Here is a 12,060-nt window from a genome sequence, read left to right as displayed (position 1 = left end):
GTAAACCCCGTATTTACATATCTGCCACTGTGTAGGAGAATCCGTATAGGTGTTCGAGTGTTCGAACCGTAATGCGCAAGAAATGGTAAGTAAACGCCGTATTTACATATCTGCCACTGTGCAGGAGAATCCGTAAAGGTGTTCGAGTGTTCGAACCGTAATGCGCAAGAAATAGTATGTAAACCCCGTATTTACATATCTGCCACTGTGCAGGAGAATCCGTATAGCTGTTCGAGTGTTAGAACCGTAATGCGCAAGAAATGGTATGTAAACCCCGTATTTACATATCTGCCACTGTGCTGGAGAATCCGTATAGGTGTTCGAGTGTTCGAACCGTAATGCGCAAGAAATGGTACGGAAACCCCGTATTTACATATCTGCCACTGTGCAGGAGAATCCGTATAGGTGTTCGAGTGTTCGAACCGTAATGCGCAAGAAATGGTACGGAAACCCCGTATTTACATATCTGCCTCTGTGCAGGAGAATCCGTATAGGTGTTCAAGTGTTCGAACCGTAATGCGCAAGAAATGGTATGTAAACCCCGTATTTACATATCTGCCACTGTGTAGGAGAATCCGTATAGGTGTTCGAGTGTTCGAACCGTAATGCGCAAGAAATGGTAAGTAAACCCCGTATTTACATATCTGCCACTGTGCAGGAGAATCCGTATAGGTGTTCGAGTGTTTGAACCGTAATGCGCAAGAAATGGTATGTAAACCCCGTATTTACATATCTGCCACTGTGCTGGAGAATCCGTATAGGTGTTCGAGTGTTCGAACCGTAATGCGCAAGAAATGGTACGGAAACCCCGTATTTACATATCTGCCACTGTGCAGGAGAATCCGTAGAGGTGTTCGAGTGTTCGAACCGTAATGCGCAAGAAATGGTACGGAAACCCTGTATTTACATATCTGCCTCTGTGCAGGAGAATCCGTAAAGGTGTTCGAGTGTTCGAACCGTAATGCGCAAGAAATGGTATGTAAACCCCGTATTTACATCTCTGCCACTGTGCAGGAGAATCCATATAGGTGTTCGAGTGTTCGAACCGTAAAGCGCAAGAAATGGTATGTAAACCCCGTATTTACATATCTGCCACTGTGCAAGAGAATCCGTATAGGTGTTCGAGTGTTCGAACCGTAATGCGCAAGAAATGGTAACTAAACGCCGTATTTACATATCTGCCACTGTGCAGGAGAATCCGTAAAGGTGTTCGAGTGTTCGAACCGTAATGCACAAGAAATGGTATGTAAACCGCGTATTTACATATCTGCCACTGTGCAGGAGAATCCGTATAGGTGTTCGAGTGCTAGAACCGTAATGCGCAAGAAATGGTATGTAAACCCCGTATTTACATATCTGCCACTGTGCAGGAGAATCCATATAGGTGTTCGAGTGTTCGAACCGTAAAGCGCAAGAAATGGTATGTAAACCCCGTCTTTACATATCTGCCACTGTGCAGGAGAATCCGTATAGGTGTTCGAGTGTTCGAACCGTAATGCGCAAGAAATTGTAAGTAAACCCCGTATTTACATATCTGCCACTGTGCAGGAGAATCCGTAAAGGTGTTCGAGTGTTCGAACCGTAATGCGCAAGAAATGGTATGTAAACCCCGTATTTACATATCTGCCACTGTGCAGGAGAATCCGTATAGGTGTTCGAGTGTTCGAACCGTAATGCGCAAGAACTGGTATGTAAACCCCATATTTACATATCTGCCTCTGTGCAGGAGAATCCGTATAGGTGTTCGAGTGTTCGAACCGTAATGCGCAAGAAATGGTATGTAAACCCCGTATTTACATATCTGCCACTGTGCAGGAGAATCCGTATAGGTGTTCGAGTGTTCGAACCGTAATGCGCAAGAAATGGTATGTAAACCCCGTATTTACATATCTGCCACTGTGTAGGAGAATCCGTATAGGTGTTCGAGTGTTCGAACCGTAATGCGCAAGAAATGGTAAGTAAACGCCGTATTTACATATCTGCCACTGTGCAGGAGAATCCGTAAAGGTGTTCGAGTGTTCGAACCGTAATGCGCAAGAAATAGTATGTAAACCCCGTATTTACATATCTGCCACTGTGCAGGAGAATCCGTATAGCTGTTCGAGTGTTAGAACCGTAATGCGCAAGAAATGGTATGTAAACCCCGTATTTACATATCTGCCACTGTGCTGGAGAATCCGTATAGGTGTTCGAGTGTTCGAACCGTAATGCGCAAGAAATGGTACGGAAACCCCGTATTTACATATCTGCCACTGTGCAGGAGAATCCGTATAGGTGTTCGAGTGTTCGAACCGTAATGCGCAAGAAATGGTACGGAAACCCCGTATTTACATATCTGCCTCTGTGCAGGAGAATCCGTATAGGTGTTCAAGTGTTCGAACCGTAATGCGCAAGAAATGGTATGTAAACCCCGTATTTACATATCTGCCACTCTGCAGGAGAATCCATACAGGTGTTCGAGTGTTCGAACCGTAAAGCGCAAGGAATGGTATGTAAACCCCGTATTTACATATCTGCCACTGTGCAAGAGAATCCGTATAGGTGTTCGAGTGTTCGAACCGTAATGCGCAAGAAATGGTAACTAAACGCCGTATTTACATATCTGCCACTGTGCAGGAGAATCCGTAAAGGTGTTCGAGTGTTCGAACCGTAATGCACAAGAAATGGTATGTAAACCCCGTATTTACATATCTGCCACTGTGCAGGAGAATCCGTATAGGTGTTCGAGTGTTTGAACCGTAATGCGCAAGAAATGGTATGTAAACCCCGTATTTACATATCTGCCACTGTGCAGGAGAATCCATATAGGTGTTCGAGTGTTCGAACCGTAAAGCGCAAGAAATGGTATGTAAACCCCGTCTTTACATATCTGCCACTGTGCAGGAGAATCCGTATAGGTGTTCGAGTGTTCGAACCGTAATGCGCAAGAAATGGTAAGTAAACCCCGTATTTACATATCTGCCACTGTGCAGGAGAATCCGTAAAGGTGTTCGAGTGTTCGAACCATAATGCGCAAGAAATGGTATGTAAACCCCGTATTTACATATCTGCCACTGTGCAGGAGAATCCGTATAGGTGTTCGAGTGTTCGAACCGTAATGCGCAAGAAATGGTATGTAAACCCCATATTTACATATCTGCCTCTGTGCAGGAGAATCCGTATAGGTGTTCGAGTGTTCGAACCGTAATGCGCAAGAAATGGTATGTAAACCCCGTATTTACATATCTGCCACTGTGCAGGAGAATCCGTATAGGTGTTCGAGTGTTCGAACCGTAATGCGCAAGAAATGGTATGTAAACCCCGTATTTACATATCTGCCACTGTGCAGGAGAATCCGTATAGGTGTTCGAGTGTTCGAACCGTAATGCGCAAGAAATGGTATGTAAACCCCGTATTTATATATCTGCCACTGTGCAGGAGAATCCATATAGGTGTTCGAGTGTTCGAACCGTAACGTGCAAGAAATGGTCTCGAAACCCCGTATTTACATATCTGCCACTGTGCAGGAGAATCCGTATAGGTGTTCGAGTGTTCGAACCGTAATGCGCAAGAAATGGTATGTAAACCCCGTATTTACATATCTGCCACTGTGCAGGAGAATCCGTATAGGTGTTCGAGTGTTCGAACCGTAATGCGCAAGAAATGGTAAGTAAACCCCGTATTTACATATCTGCCACTGTGCAGGAGAATCCGTAAAGGTGTTCGAGTGTTCGAACCGTAATGCGCAAGAAATGGTATGTAAACCCCGTATTTACATATCTGCCACTGTGCAGGAGAATCCGTATAGGTGTTCGAGTGTTCGAACCGTAATGCGCAAGAAATGGTATGTAAACCCCATATTTACATATCTGCCTCCGTGCAGGAGAATCCGTATAGGTGTTCGAGTGTTCGAACCGTAATGCGCAAGAAATGGTATGTAAACCCCGTATTTACATATCTGCCACTGTGCAGGAGAATCCGTATAGGTGTTCGAGTGTTCGAACCGTAATGCGCAAGAAATGGTATGTAAACCCCGTATTTACATATCTGCCACTGTGCAGGAGAATCCGTATAGGTGTTCGAGTGTTCGAACCGTAATGCGCAAGAAATGGTATGTAAACCCCGTATTTATATATCTGCCACTGTGCAGGAGAATCCATATAGGTGTTCGAGTGTTCGAACCGTAACGTGCAAGAAATGGTCTCGAAACCCCGTATTTACATATCTGCCACTGTGCAGGAGAATCCGTATAGGTGTTCGAGTGTTCGAACCGTAATGCGCAAGAAATGGTATGTAAACCCCGTATTTACATATCTGCCACTGTGCAGGAGAATCCGTATAGGTGTTCGAGTGTTCGAACCGTATTGCTCAAGAAATGGTACGGAAACCCCGTATTTACATATCTGCCACTGTGCAGGAGAATCCGTATAGCTGTTCGAGTGTTCGAACCGTAATGCGCAAGAAATGGTATGTAAACCCCGTATTTACATATCTGCCACTGTGCAGGAGAATCCGTATAGGTGTTCGAGTGTTCGAACCGTAATGCGCAAGAAATGGTAAGTAAACGCCGTATTTACATATCTGCCACTGTGCAGGAGAATCCGTAAAGGTGTTCGAGTGTTCGAACCGTATTGCGCAAGAAATGGTATGGAAACCCCGTATTTACATATCTGCCACTGTGCAGGAGAATCCGTCTAGGTGTTCGAGTGTTCGAACCGTAATGCGCAATAAATGGTATGTAAACCCCGTATTTACATATCTGCCTCTGTGCAGGAGAATTCGTATAGGTGTTCGAGTGTTCGAACCGTAATGCGCAAGAAATGGTATGTAAACCCCGTATTTACATATCTGCCACTGTGCAGGAGAATCCATATAGGTGTTCGAGTGTTCGAACCGTAATGTGCAAGAAATGGTCCCGAAACCCCGTATTTACATATCTGCCACTGTGCCGGAGAATCCGTATAGGTGTTCGAGTGTTCGAACCGTAATGCGCAAGAAATGGTATGTAAACCCCGTATTTACATATCTGCCACTGTGCAGGAGAATCCGTATAGGTGTTCGAGTGTTCGAACCGTAATGCGCAAGAAATGGTATGTAAACCCCATATTTACATATCTGCCTCTGTGCAGGAGAATCCGTATAGGTGTTCGAGTGTTCGAACCGTAATGCGCAAGAAATGGTATGTAAACCCCGTATTTACATATCTGCCACTGTGCAGGAGAATCCGTATAGGTGTTCGAGTGTTCGAACCGTAATGCGCAAGAAATGGTATGTAAACCCCGTATTTACATATCTGCCACTGTGCAGGAGAATCCGTATAGGTGTTCGAGTGTTCGAACCGTAATGCGCAAGAAATGGTATGTAAACCCCGTATTTATATATCTGCCACTGTGCAGGAGAATCCATATAGGTGTTCGAGTGTTCGAACCGTAACGTGCAAGAAATGGTCTCGAAACCCCGTATTTACATATCTGCCACTGTGCAGGAGAATCCGTATAGGTGTTCGAGTGTTCGAACCGTAATGCGCAAGAAATGGTATGTAAACCCCGTATTTACATATCTGCCACTGTGCAGGAGAATCCGTATAGGTGTTCGAGTGTTCGAACCGTATTGCTCAAGAAATGGTACGGAAACCCCGTATTTACATATCTGCCACTGTGCAGGAGAATCCGTATAGCTGTTCGAGTGTTCGAACCGTAATGCGCAAGAAATGGTATGTAAACCCCGTATTTACATATCTGCCACTGTGCAGGAGAATCCGTATAGGTGTTCGAGTGTTCGAACCGTAATGCGCAAGAAATTGTAAGTAAACGCCGTATTTACATATCTGCCCCTGTGCCGGAGAATCCGTAAAGGTGTTCGAGTGTTCGAACCGTATTGCGCAAGAAATGGTATGGAAACCCCGTATTTACATATCTGCCACTGTGCAGGAGAATCCGTCTAGGTGTTCGAGTGTTCGAACCGTAATGCGCAATAAATGGTATGTAAACCCCGTATTTACATATCTGCCTCTGTGCAGGAGAATCCGTATAGGTGTTCGAGTGTTCGAACCGTAATGCGCAAGAAATGGTATGTAAACCCCGTATTTACATATCTGCCACTGTGCAGGAGAATCCATATAGGTGTTCGAGTGTTCGAACCGTAATGTGCAAGAAATGGTCCCGAAACCCCGTATTTACATATCTGCCACTGTGCCGGAGAATCCGTATAGGTGTTCGAGTGTTCGAACCGTAATGCGCAAGAAATGGTATGTAAACCCCGTATTTACATATCTGCCACTGTGCAGGAGAATCCGTATAGGTGTTCGAGTGTTTGAACCGTAATGCGCAAGAAATGGTATGTAAACCCCGTATTTACATATCTGCCACTGTGCAGGAGAATCCATATAGGTGTTCGAGTGTTCGAACCGTAAAGCGCAAGAAATGGTATGTAAACCCCGTCTTTACATATCTGCCACTGTGCAGGAGAATCCGTATAGGTGTTCGAGTGTTCGAACCGTAATGCGCAAGAAATGGTAAGTAAACCCCGTATTTACATATCTGCCACTGTGCAGGAGAATCCGTAAAGGTGTTCGAGTGTTCGAACCATAATGCGCAAGAAATGGTATGTAAACCCCGTATTTACATATCTGCCACTGTGCAGGAGAATCCGTATAGGTGTTCGAGTGTTCGAACCGAAATGCGCAAGAAATGGTATGTAAACCCCATATTTACATATCTGCCTCTGTGCAGGAGAATCCGTATAGGTGTTCGAGTGTTCGAACCGTAATGCGCAAGAAATGGTACGTAAACCCCGTATTTACATATCTGCCACTGTGCAGGAGAATCCGTATAGGTGTTCGAGTGTTCGAACCGTAATGCGCAAGAAATGGTATGTAAACCCCGTATTTACATATCTGCCACTGTGCAGGAGAATCCGTATAGGTGTTCGAGTGTTCGAACCGTAATGCGCAAGAAATGGTATGTAAACCCCGTATTTATATATCTGCCACTGTGCAGGAGAATCCATATAGGTGTTCGAGTGTTCGAACCGTAACGTGCAAGAAATGGTCTCGAAACCCCGTATTTACATATCTGCCACTGTGCAGGAGAATCCGTATAGGTGTTCGAGTGTTCGAACCGTAATGCGCCAGAAATGGTATGTAAACCCCGTATTTACATATCTGCCACTGTGCAGGAGAATCCGTATAGGTGTTCGAGTGTTCGAACCGTAATGCGCAAGAAATGGTAAGTAAACCCCGTATTTACATATCTGCCACTGTGCAGGAGAATCCGTAAAGGTGTTCGAGTGTTCGAACCGTAATGCGCAAGAAATGGTATGTAAACCCCGTATTTACATATCTGCCACTGTGCAGGAGAATCCGTATAGGTGTTCGAGTGTTCGAACCGTAATGCGCAAGAAATGGTATGTAAACCCCATATTTACATATCTGCCTCTGTGCAGGAGAATCCGTATAGGTGTTCGAGTGTTCGAACCGTAATGCGCAAGAAATGGTATGTAAACCCCGTATTTACATATCTGCCACTGTGCAGGAGAATCCGTATAGGTGTTCGAGTGTTCGAACCGTAATGCGCAAGAAATGGTATGTATACCCCGTATTTACATATCTGCCACTGTGCAGGAGAATCCGTATAGGTGTTCGAGTGTTCGAACCGTAATGCGCAAGAAATGGTATGTAAACCCCGTATTTATATATCTGCCACTGTGCAGGAGAATCCATATAGGTGTTCGAGTGTTCGAACCGTAACGTGCAAGAAATGGTCTCGAAACCCCGTATTTACATATCTGCCACTGTGCAGGAGAATCCGTATAGGTGTTCGAGTGTTCGAACCGTAATGCGCAAGAAATGGTATGTAAACCCCGTATTTACATATCTGCCACTGTGCAGGAGAATCCGTATAGGTGTTCGAGTGTTCGAACCGTATTGCTCAAGAAATGGTACGGAAACCCCGTATTTACATATCTGCCACTGTGCAGGAGAATCCGTATAGCTGTTCGAGTGTTCGAACCGTAATGCGCAAGAAATGGTATGTAAACCCCGTATTTACATATCTGCCACTGTGCAGGAGAATCCGTATAGGTGTTCGAGTGTTCGAACCGTAATGCGCAAGAAATGGTAAGTAAACGCCGTATTTACATATCTGCCACTGTGCAGGAGAATCCGTAAAGGTGTTCGAGTGTTCGAACCGTATTGCGCAAGAAATGGTATGGAAACCCCGTATTTACATATCTGCCACTGTGCAGGAGAATCCGTCTAGGTGTTCGAGTGTTCGAACCGTAATGCGCAATAAATGGTATGTAAACCCCGTATTTACATATCTGCCTCTGTGCAGGAGAATTCGTATAGGTGTTCGAGTGTTCGAACCGTAATGCGCAAGAAATGGTATGTAAACCCCGTATTTACATATCTGCCACTGTGCAGGAGAATCCATATAGGTGTTCGAGTGTTCGAACCGTAATGTGCAAGAAATGGTCCCGAAACCCCGTATTTACATATCTGCCACTGTGCCGGAGAATCCGTATAGGTGTTCGAGTGTTCGAACCGTAATGCGCAAGAAATGGTATGTAAACCCCGTATTTACATATCTGCCACTGTGCAGGAGAATCCGTATAGGTGTTCGAGTGTTCGAACCGTAATGCGCAAGAAATGGTATGTAAACCCCGTATTTATATATCTGCCACTGTGCAGGAGAATCCATATAGGTGTTCGAGTGTTCGAACCGTAACGTGCAAGAAATGGTCTCGAAACCCCGTATTTACATATCTGCCACTGTGCAGGAGAATCCGTATAGGTGTTCGAGTGTTCGAACCGTAATGCGCAAGAAATGGTATGTAAACCCCGTATTTACATATCTGCCACTGTGCAGGAGAATCCGTATAGGTGTTCGAGTGTTCGAACCGTATTGCTCAAGAAATGGTACGGAAACCCCGTATTTACATATCTGCCACTGTGCAGGAGAATCCGTATAGCTGTTCGAGTGTTCGAACCGTAATGCGCAAGAAATGGTATGTAAACCCCGTATTTACATATCTGCCACTGTGCAGGAGAATCCGTATAGGTGTTCGAGTGTTCGAACCGTAATGCGCAAGAAATTGTAAGTAAACGCCGTATTTACATATCTGCCCCTGTGCCGGAGAATCCGTAAAGGTGTTCGAGTGTTCGAACCGTATTGCGCAAGAAATGGTATGGAAACCCCGTATTTACATATCTGCCACTGTGCAGGAGAATCCGTCTAGGTGTTCGAGTGTTCGAACCGTAATGCGCAATAAATGGTATGTAAACCCCGTATTTACATATCTGCCTCTGTGCAGGAGAATCCGTATAGGTGTTCGAGTGTTCGAACCGTAATGCGCAAGAAATGGTATGTAAACCCCATATTTACATATCTGCCACTGTGCAGGAGAATCCATATAGGTGTTCGAGTGTTCGAACCGTAATGTGCAAGAAATGGTCCCGAAACCCCGTATTTACATATCTGCCACTGTGCCGGAGAATCCGTATAGGTGTTCGAGTGTTCGAACCGTAATGCGCAAGAAATGGTATGTAAACCCCGTATTTACATATCTGCCACTGTGCAGGAGAATCCGTATAGGTGTTCGAGTGTTTGAACCGTAATGCGCAAGAAATGGTATGTAAACCCCGTATTTACATATCTGCCACTGTGCAGGAGAATCCATATAGGTGTTCGAGTGTTCGAACCGTAAAGCGCAAGAAATGGTATGTAAACCCCGTCTTTACATATCTGCCACTGTGCAGGAGAATCCGTATAGGTGTTCGAGTGTTCGAACCGTAATGCGCAAGAAATGGTAAGTAAACCCCGTATTTACATATCTGCCACTGTGCAGGAGAATCCGTAAAGGTGTTCGAGTGTTCGAACCATAATGCGCAAGAAATGGTATGTAAACCCCGTATTTACATATCTGCCACTGTGCAGGAGAATCCGTATAGGTGTTCGAGTGTTCGAACCGAAATGCGCAAGAAATGGTATGTAAACCCCATATTTACATATCTGCCTCTGTGCAGGAGAATCCGTATAGGTGTTCGAGTGTTCGAACCGTAATGCGCAAGAAATGGTACGTAAACCCCGTATTTACATATCTGCCACTGTGCAGGAGAATCCGTATAGGTGTTCGAGTGTTCGAACCGTAATGCGCAAGAAATGGTATGTAAACCCCGTATTTACATATCTGCCACTGTGCAGGAGAATCCGTATAGGTGTTCGAGTGTTCGAACCGTAATGCGCAAGAAATGGTATGTAAACCCCGTATTTATATATCTGCCACTGTGCAGGAGAATCCATATAGGTGTTCGAGTGTTCGAACCGTAACGTGCAAGAAATGGTCTCGAAACCCCGTATTTACATATCTGCCACTGTGCAGGAGAATCCGTATAGGTGTTCGAGTGTTCGAACCGTAATGCGCAAGAAATGGTATGTAAACCCCGTATTTACATATCTGCCACTGTGCAGGAGAATCCGTATAGGTGTTCGAGTGTTCGAACCGTAATGCGCAAGAAATGGTAAGTAAACCCCGTATTTACATATCTGCCACTGTGCAGGAGAATCCGTAAAGGTGTTCGAGTGTTCGAACCGTAATGCGCAAGAAATGGTATGTAAACCCCGTATTTACATATCTGCCACTGTGCAGGAGAATCCGTATAGGTGTTCGAGTGTTCGAACCGTAATGCGCAAGAAATGGTATGTAAACCCCATATTTACATATCTGCCTCTGTGCAGGAGAATCCGTATAGGTGTTCGAGTGTTCGAACCGTAATGCGCAAGAAATGGTATGTAAACCCCGTATTTACATATCTGCCACTGTGCAGGAGAATCCGTATAGGTGTTCGAGTGTTCGAACCGTAATGCGCAAGAAATGGTATGTATACCCCGTATTTACATATCTGCCACTGTGCAGGAGAATCCGTATAGGTGTTCGAGTGTTCGAACCGTAATGCGCAAGAAATGGTATGTAAACCCCGTATTTATATATCTGCCACTGTGCAGGAGAATCCATATAGGTGTTCGAGTGTTCGAACCGTAACGTGCAAGAAATGGTCTCGAAACCCCGTATTTACATATCTGCCACTGTGCAGGAGAATCCGTATAGGTGTTCGAGTGTTCGAACCGTAATGCGCAAGAAATGGTATGTAAACCCCGTATTTACATATCTGCCACTGTGCAGGAGAATCCGTATAGGTGTTCGAGTGTTCGAACCGTATTGCTCAAGAAATGGTACGGAAACCCCGTATTTACATATCTGCCACTGTGCAGGAGAATCCGTATAGCTGTTCGAGTGTTCGAACCGTAATGTGCAAGAAATGGTATGTAAACCCCGTATTTACATATCTGCCACTGTGCAGGAGAATCCGTATAGGTGTTCGAGTGTTCGAACCGTAATGCGCAAGAAATGGTAAGTAAACGCCGTATTTACATATCTGCCACTGTGCAGGAGAATCCGTAAAGGTGTTCGAGTGTTCGAACCGTAATGCGCAAGAAATGGTATGTAAACCCCGTATTTACATATCTGCCACTGTGTAGGAGAATCCGTATAGCTGTTCGAGTGTTAGAACCGTAATGCGCAAGAAATGGTATGTAAACCCCGTATTTACATATCTGCCACTGTGCTGGAGAATCCGTACAGGTGTTCGAGTGTTCGAACCGTAATGCGCAAGAAATGGTACGGAAACCCCGTATTTACATATCTGCCACTGTGCAGGAGAATCCGTAGAGGTGTTCGAGTGTTCGAACCGTAATGCGCAAGAAATGGTACGGAAACCCTGCATTTACATATCTGCCTCTGTGCAGGAGAATCCGTAAAGGTGTTCGAGTGTTCGAACCGTAATGCGCACGAAATGGTATGTAAACCCCGTATTTACATCTCTGCCACTGTGCAGGAGAATCCATATAGGTGTTGGAGTGTTCGAACCGTAAAGCGCAAGAAATGGTATGTAAACCCCGTATTTACATATCTGCCACTGTGCAAGAGAATCCGTATAGGTGTTCGAGTGTTCGAACCGTAATGCGCAAGAAATGGTAACTAAACGCCGTATTTACATATCTGCCACTGTGCAGGAGAATCCGT

This window comes from Camellia sinensis, unplaced genomic scaffold (assembly GCF_055761805.1).
Source record: "Camellia sinensis isolate YWXY unplaced genomic scaffold, ASM5576180v1 Unanchor4, whole genome shotgun sequence".
Classification (NCBI taxonomy): Eukaryota; Viridiplantae; Streptophyta; class Magnoliopsida; order Ericales; family Theaceae; genus Camellia; species Camellia sinensis.
This window is presented reverse-complemented; position numbering follows the sequence as displayed.